The sequence below is a fragment of the Heteronotia binoei genome, chromosome 6, assembly GCF_032191835.1.
Source record: "Heteronotia binoei isolate CCM8104 ecotype False Entrance Well chromosome 6, APGP_CSIRO_Hbin_v1, whole genome shotgun sequence".
Taxonomy (NCBI): domain Eukaryota; kingdom Metazoa; phylum Chordata; class Lepidosauria; order Squamata; family Gekkonidae; genus Heteronotia; species Heteronotia binoei.
The window spans coordinates 8,036,519-8,045,462 of record NC_083228.1 but is presented as its reverse complement, the minus strand read 5'-3'; positions in this window follow the sequence as shown (position 1 = coordinate 8,045,462).

Genomic DNA, 8,944 nt, shown 5'->3' with positions numbered 1-8,944 from the left:
GCCAGAGCTCTCTTCTCTGGGAGAACCGGGTTTGGTTCCCCACTCCTCCACTTGCAGCTGCTGGAATGGCCTTGGGTCAGCCATAGCTCTCTTATCTGGGAGAACCGGGTTTGATTCCCCACTCCTCCACTTGCACCTGCTGGAATGGCCTTGGGTCAGCCAGAGCTCTCTTATCTGGGAGAACTGGGTTGGATTCCCCACTCCTCCACTTACAGCTGCTGGAATGGCCTTGGGTCAGCCAGAGCTCTGGCAGAGGTTGTCCTTGAACGGGCAGCTGCTGTGAGGGCCCTCTCAGCCCCATCCCCCCCCAGGGTGTCTGCTGTGGGGGGAGAAGATATAGGAGATTGTAAGCCACTCTGAGATTCGGAGTGGAGGGCAGGATATAAATCCAATGTCGTTTTCTTCCTCCTCTTCTTCCTTCTCTTCTTGGCATAAGACATTTAGAGGTGGTTGGCCATTGCCTGCTTCTACAGAGCAACCCTGGACTTCCTTGGTGGTCTCCCATCCAAGTACTCAACAAGGTCGACCCCATTTAGGTTCTGAGATCTGAGGAGATCAGGCTAAGTCTGGGCGAGCCAAGGTCAGGGCACATGAAAAGATGGTTTGTCATTCCCTCCTCTGTGTAGCAAGCCTGGACTTCCTTGTGGTCTCCCATCCAAGTACTCAACAGGGCCAGCCCAGCTTAGCTTCTGAGATCTGAGACAACTGGGCTAGCCTGGGCCATGAAGTCACACCAGCCTTTGGTGGCCCTGGAGGGTTTTTCAAGGCAGTGATTAGAAGACAGAGGTGGTTTGCCATTGCCTGCCTTTGCATAGTAACCCTGGACTTCCTTGGTGGTTTCCCATCCACACACTAACCAAGGCTGACCCTGCTTAGCTGATGAGACCAGAATCCAGAAATTCAGAAGATCTTCTCAGCGAAGAGCTTTCCAAAAGCATAACAATTAATTTCAAGGCTCAGATACTGGAACCACCTCATGGTATCTTACCTTCTATAGCTGACCTGGACGCCACCAATGTTGCCTCTAAGCTGCTGAGTCTTTTGAGCAAAAATTCTACTTTGTGAGCTGCTGGTATGAAAGTTGTGAGCTGCTGGCAATGAAGTTGTGAGCTGCTGCATACATTATTGTGATCCGGAGTCATCCGCCCTGGGCTAAGACGACAATGCGTGAGCTGGAGGCTAAGAATCTGTGAGCTAGCTCAGGCTAACTCAGCTTAAAGGGAACACTGGATGCCGCAACCATTGCGAGCAACTGTCACCACCGCTCGGATTCCTCAGAACGCCCATGAGCTGTGCTCGCCCGGAGGCCACCCAAAGACAGTTGCAAAGAGACAGCCAGCCATGTTAGCCCCTGGACTTCTGTCTCCTTTCCCACAAAGACGAGACACACAAAAGCGGCTTTTCACTCCCGTCCATTTCCTAGTAAATAGATGTTTGCCCAGGGCCTGCCGGTTCTTTCTCCCTCTGACTGTTTTTGGCTTCCTCTGGGTGTTCTTTCCCTTTCTCACTCGAAAGTGGTGGCAACAGAACAGTTCCTCCCCCCCACCCCCCACTGCACAAATGAGCCCTGGTTCTTGGCAGCCGGTCGGGTGGGTGGGGGGTCTTGCCACAGATGGATGCGTCGAGGGCTGGTTCCCGCTGGGGTCTGGCTGGACTGCGGGCAATGCTGTTGGCACCCGGGATGGCTGCTGGTATCCTTGGAGGCTCCACAGGCCTGGGTGGCTGGAGGGGTTCCTTCACGCAAAGAGCTAATGAGAGCTGGCTTCCGCGACTGCACACAGGCTGAGTTGTGGCTCTCATTTGCGACAGTTTCCCAGGGCAGCTTCACACAGAGCACTTGATAGCAGGGGTGTCAAACACATTTGTTATGAGGGCCGGATCTGACATAAGAAGATGAAGATGCAGGTATTGGATTTATATCCCGCCCTCCACTCCGAAGAGTCTCAGAGCGGCTCACAATCTCCTTTCCCTTCCTCCCCCACAACAGACACCCTGTGAGGTAGATGAAGAGATTGGATTTATATCCCGCCCTCCACTCCGAAGAGTCTCAGAGTGGCTCACCATCTCCTTTCCCTTCCTCCCCCACAACAGACACCCTGTGAGGTAGATGAAGATATTGGATTTATATCCCGCCCTCCACTCCGAAGAGTCTCAGAGCGGCTCACAATCTCCTTTCCCTTCCTCCCCCACAACAGACACCCTGTGAGGTAGATGAAGATATTGGATTTATATCCCGCCCTCCACTCCGAAGAGTCTCAGAGTGGCTCACCATCTCCTTTCCCTTCCTCCCCCACAACAGACACCCTGTGAGGTAGATGAAGAGATTGGATTTATATCCCGCCCTCCACTCCGAAGAGTCTCAGAGTGGCTCACCATCTCCTTTCCCTTCCTCCCCCACAACAGACACCCTGTGAGGTAGATGAAGAGATTGGATTTATATCCCGCCCTCCACTCCGAAGAGTCTCAGAGTGGCTCACCATCTCCTTTCCCTTCCTCCCCCACAACAGACACCCTGTGAGGTAGATGAAGATATTGGATTTATATCCCGCCCTCCACTCCGAAGAGTCTCAGAGCGGCTCACAATCTCCTTTCCCTTCCTCCCCCACAACAGACACCCTGTGAGGTAGATGAAGAGATTGGATTTATATCCCGCCCTCCACTCCGAAGAGTCTCAGAGCGGCTCACAATCTCCTTTCCCTTCCTCCCCCACAACAGACACCCTGTGAGGTAGATGAAGATATTGGATTTATATCCCGCCCTCCACTCCGAAGAGTCTCAGAGCGGCTCACAATCTCCTTTCCCTTCCTCCCCCACAACAGACACCCTGTGAGGTAGATGAAGATATTGGATTTATATCCTACCCTCCACTCCAAAGCATCTCAGAGCGGCTCACAATCTCCTTTACCTTCCTCCCCCACAACAGACACCCTGTGAGGTAGATGAAGATATTGGATTTATATCCTACCCTCCACTCCAAAGCGTCTCAGAGGGGCTCACAATCTCCTTTACCTTCCTCCCCCACAACAGACACCCTGTGAGGTAGATGAAGATATTGGATTTATATCCCGCCCTCCACTCCGAAGAGTCTCAGAGCGGCTCACAATCTCCTTTCCCTTCCTCCCCCACAACAGACACCCTGTGAGGTAGATGAAGATATTGGATTTATATCCTACCCTCCACTCCAAAGCGTCTCAGAGCGGCTCACAATCTCCTTTACCTTCCTCCCCCACAACAGACACCCTGTGAGGTAGATGAAGATATTGGATTTATATCCTACCCTCCACTCCAAAGCGTCTCAGAGGGGCTCACAATCTCCTTTACCTTCCTCCCCCACAACAGACACCCTGTGAGGTAGATGAAGATATTGGATTTATATCCCGCCCTCCACTCCAAAGAGTCTCAGAGCGGCTCACAATCTCCTTTCCCTTCCTCCCCCACAACAGACACCCTGTGAGGTAGATGAAGAGATTGGATTTATATCCCGCCCTCCACTCCGAAGAGTCTCAGAGCGGCTCACAATCTCCTTTCCCTTCCTCCCCCACAACAGACACCCTGTGAGGTAGATGAAGATATTGGATTTATATCCCGCCCTCCACTCCAAAGAGTCTCAGAGCGGCTCACAATCTCCTTTCCCTTCCTCCCCCACAACAGACACCCTGTGAGGTAGATGAAGAGATTGGATTTATATCCCACCCTCCACTCCGAAGAGTCTCAGAGCGGCTCACAATCTCCTTTCCCTTCCTCCCCCACAACAGACACCCTGTGAGGTAGATGAAGATATTGGATTTATATCCCGCCCTCCACTCCGAAGAGTCTCAGAGCGGCTCACAATCTCCTTTCCCTTCCTCCCCCACAACAGACACCCTGTGAGGTAGATGAAGATATTGGATTTATATCCTACCCTCCACTCCAAAGCATCTCAGAGCGGCTCACAATCTCCTTTACCTTCCTCCCCCACAACAGACACCCTGTGAGGTAGATGAAGATATTGGATTTATATCCTACCCTCCACTCCAAAGCGTCTCAGAGGGGCTCACAATCTCCTTTACCTTCCTCCCCCACAACAGACACCCTGTGAGGTAGATGAAGATATTGGATTTATATCCCGCCCTCCACTCCGAAGAGTCTCAGAGCGGCTCACAATCTCCTTTCCCTTCCTCCCCCACAACAGACACCCTGTGAGGTAGATGAAGATATTGGATTTATATCCTACCCTCCACTCCAAAGCGTCTCAGAGCGGCTCACAATCTCCTTTACCTTCCTCCCCCACAACAGACACCCTGTGAGGTAGATGAAGATATTGGATTTATATCCTACCCTCCACTCCAAAGCGTCTCAGAGGGGCTCACAATCTCCTTTACCTTCCTCCCCCACAACAGACACCCTGTGAGGTAGATGAAGATATTGGATTTATATCCCGCCCTCCACTCCAAAGAGTCTCAGAGCGGCTCACAATCTCCTTTCCCTTCCTCCCCCACAACAGACACCCTGTGAGGTAGATGAAGATATTGGATTTATATCCTACCCTCCACTCCAAAGCGTCTCAGAGGGGCTCACAATCTCCTTTACCTTCCTCCCCCACAACAGACACCCTGTGAGGTAGATGAAGATATTGGATTTATATCCCGCCCTCCACTCCAAAGAGTCTCAGAGCGGCTCACAATCTCCTTTACCTTCCCCCCACCCCACAACAGACACCCTGTGAGGTAGATGAAGATATTGGATTTATATCCCGCCCTCCACTCCAAAGAGTCTCAGAGCGGCTCACAATCTCCTTTACCTTCCCCCCCCCCCACAACAGACCCCCTGTGAGGTAGATGAAGATATTGGATTTATATCCCGCCCTCCACTCCAAAGAGTCTCAGAGCGGCTCACAATCTCCTTTACCTCCCCCCCCCCCAACAGACACCCTGTGAGGTAGATGAAGATATTGGATTTATATCCCGCCCTCCACTCCAAAGAGTCTCAGAGCGGCTCACAATCTCCTTTACCTCCCCCCCCCCCAACAGACACCCTGTGAGGTAGATGAAGATATTGGATTTATATCCCGCACTCCACTCCGAAGAGTCTCAGAGCGGCTCACAATCTCCTTTCCTTTCCTCCCCCACAACAGACACCCTGTCAGGTAGATGAAGATATTGGATTTATATCCCGCCCTCCACTCCGAAGAGTCTCAGAGCGGCTCACCATCTCCTTTACCTCCCTCCCCCACAACAGACACCCTGTCAGGTAGATGAAGGTATTGGATTTATATCCCGCCCTCCACTCCGAAGAGTCTCAGAGCGGCTCACCATCTCCTTTACCTCCCCCCCCCCAACAGACACCCTGTGAGGTAGATGAAGATATTGGATTTATATCCCGCCCTCCACTCCGAAGAGTCTCAGAGCGGCTCACAATCTCCTTTCCTTTCCTCCCCCACAACAGACACCCTGTCAGGTAGATGAAGATATTGGATTTATATCCCGCCCTCCATTCCGAAGAGTCTCAGAGCGGCTCACCATCTCCTTTCCCTTCCTCCCCCACAACAGACGCCCTGTGAGGTAGATGAAGATATTGGATTTATATCCCGCCCTCCACTCCAAAGAGTCTCAGAGTGGCTCACAATCTCCTTTCCCTTCCTCCCCCACAACAGACACCCTGTGAGGTAGATGAAGATATTGGATTTATATCCTGCCCTCCACTCCGAAGTCTAAGAGCGGCTCACAATCTCCTTTCCCTTCCTCCCCCACAACAGAAACCCTGTGAGGTGGGTGGGGCTGAGAGGGCCCTCACAGCAGCTGCCCTTTAAGGGCAACCTCTGCCAGAGCTATGGCTGACCCAAGGCCATGCCAGCAGGTGCAAGTGGAGGAGGAGTGGGGAATCAAACCCGGTTCTCCCTGATAAGAGTCCGCACACTTAACCACTACACCAAACTTGCTCTCCAGAGCCGGTTGGGTGTAGTGGTTGTGCACTTATCTGGGAAAAACAGGTTTGATTTCCCCACTCCTCCACTTGCAGCTGCTGGAATGGCCTTGGGTCAGCCATAGCTCTTGCAGAGCTGTCCTTAAAAGAGAGAGCTCTCTCAGCCCCACCTACTTCACAGGCTCTCTGTTGTGGGAGAGGAAGGTAAAGGAGATTGTGAGCCACTCTGAGACTCGAGATTCAGGGTGGAGGGTGGGATATAAATGCAATCTCCTCTTCCTCCTCTCCTGTTACAGTGGGATCCTGTTTACCCTGGGGGAACCGGGTTTGAATCCCCACTCCACTTGCACTTGCTGGAATGGCCTTGGGTCAACCATAACTCTGGCAGAGCTGTCCTTGAAAGGGCAGCTTCTGGGAGAGCTCTCTCAGCCCCACCCACCTCTATTGTGGGGGCAGAAGATAAAGGAGATTGTGAGCTGCTCTGACACTCTGAGATTCAGAGTGAAGGGCGGGGTACAAATCCAACATCTTCTTCCTCTTCTGTGGTTTCAGGAACAACCCCAGTACTTTTGTCCCTCCGCCTAGGCAGCTCTTGCGCAGGCCTACGAGAAGCATGGTGTCCTTCCCCATCCCTTAACTTCAGTTCGAGTGCAAGCCCTGTTTATGGAGCGATGCTACGAGCAGGAGCCGGAGAGCCCCCCTGGAAGACCCGTCTCTCTTTTGGGGGCCCTGCCTCTGCACTGTGTTCTCAGCAGCCCTTTCGTGGAGGGGAGGAAGCTGGCAAGGCCTCCAATTGGCCGGCATTTCCACACCGCCGGCATCCTTCTGCATGAGCAGATCTCGCAGAGCTCGGCTCGCAGATGCCTTAGCGATGCCCTCGATCGGTCATATCCAGAACAAGGGCACAATGGGACCCCTGCCCGGCTCCTTTCAATTCCCTCCCAAATACGTTTTTATTGACTCCACTTGGCCACAGAAGCGAAGCCGGTCCTTTAGATTCATTCCGGGCTCCAGCCGGGCGGCCATAAAACCATGCAAGGAATCGCAGCCAGTTTCCCCCAACAACCCCGCAGGGTCAGGGGGTCCCACCGGTTTTAGTCCAGGTTACAGCCCCAATACAAACACCGCCATTTTGAACCGGGGCTCTGGGCGGGGCGGGGGAGACTTTCATAGACCCGTGAGGCCAAAAGAACACCGGTTGTTCCACCCTCCTGCTGGCTCTGCCTCCTTTTCACAGGACCCCAAGATTCCCCAGACAAAAAAGCCAGAAACAAAAGGTGGCCGAGCATTATCCCGAGGTCATGGGCACGCTCCCCTGGAAACGAGCCCTGAAGGAGGTGCTGGAGGATTTATATGCAGCAATTAATTAATGGGATCCTGAAAACCTGGGCAACCCCACAGACACAAGCGGAAGGGGCTTCAGAAACCCCGGAGGATATCGAATTTCAAGAAGGCAAATATGTTATAAACAAGTGGGGGTCCTACAAGACTACAAGTGGGGAAATTCCACCCGCCCCCCCCCCCACACACACACAATTGTTGAGCCTGTTCCAGGCCTCACAACTCACTTTGGAATTTTATTGAGGAGGGGGGATTTAAACCACCCTTTTTTTTTTTAATATTTCAGGGTTTTTTTCCTGTTTGGTGTAGTGGTTAAGTGCGCGGATTCTTATCTAGGAGAACCAGGTTTGATTCCCCACTCCTCCACTTGCAGCTGCTGGAATGGCCTTGGGTCAGCCATAGCTCTTGCAGAGTTGTCCTTGAAAGGGCAGCTGCCGTGAGAGCCCTCTCAGCCCCACCCACCTCACAGGGTGTCTGTTGTGGGGGAGGAAGGGAAAGGAGATTGTAGGCCATTCTGAGACTCTGTCCTTGAAAGGGCAGCTGCTGGGAGAGCCCTCTCAGCCCCACCCACCTCACAGGGTGTCTGTTGTGGGGGGATAAGATATAGGAGATTGTAAGTCGCTCTGAGTCTCTGGTTCAGAGAGAAGGGCGCGGTATAAATCTGCAGTCTTCTTCTTCCTGCAAATCTGGGGGGGGGGGTTCCCCCAAATTTGCAGGAAAATCTATTTACGGTCTTTGTGACCCTAATCTGCAGATTTAGATCTCTGCAGAAGGGGACTACACGTCACTATCAGATAGATATGTACAATGTATGGGATAAAGAAATCTGTACAATGTATGGGATAAAGAAAATAGCAAATTGATCCTACGTATCTTGCTCAGGTCCAGAGTGTCGTTTTCCACTGCAGGGCGGCAGGTAGTAGACTGCATAAAAGGGAAAGACACGGAATTGCTGTAAATATTCTAAGAGCAGGAACTCTAGCATTTGTGAGGTTATGGGCAGAGTCCCATCTTCCATCAGCCCTGCAATAGGGTTGCCAACTCTGCCTGGGGAAATCGCCAGAGATTTCCGAGGACAGCCTCGGCAGGGTGGAGTTCGGGGAGGGGAGAGTGTGGAATGCCAACTCCCGGTTGGGAAATACCTGGAGATTTGGGAGCGAGGGCTGGAGAAGATGGGGGTTTGGGGAAGGGCAGGGCTTCGGTGGGGTGCAATGCCGTCGAGTCTGCCTTCCGAAGCTGCGGCTGTTCTCCGGGGGGAACTGATCTTTGCCCTGTGGAGAGCAGGTGCGATTCCCAGAGACCTCCCCCTCCCCCCGGGAGGTTGGCAACGCCAGCTTACACCCATGTTGCCCAAATTCCCCAGGCGGCCGTCGGGGAAAAGGAGCTGCTCTGGCCCCGGGGCGTGGAGGGGGGGACTGTCTGCTCTCCGGCTGTGCCTTGAGGCGTCTGGTTGTGGCGCCGGGCGGGCTCGAGGCGGCAGCAGCTCCCGTCGGAGTCAACGCCGGCCCGGGACTCCTCTGCCTCCCTCTGCAAGCCCTCGAGCAAACCTGCCTTTTCGTCTCCGCGTAGGGTTGCCAACCCACAGGTGGGGGCAGGGGATCCCCTGGTTTGGAGGCCCCCCCTTTCAGGGTCATCAGAAAGAGGGGGGAGTTGAGGAAAGGCCTGCTGGGCACTCCGTTGTTCTCTGTGCAGACCGAGCCCC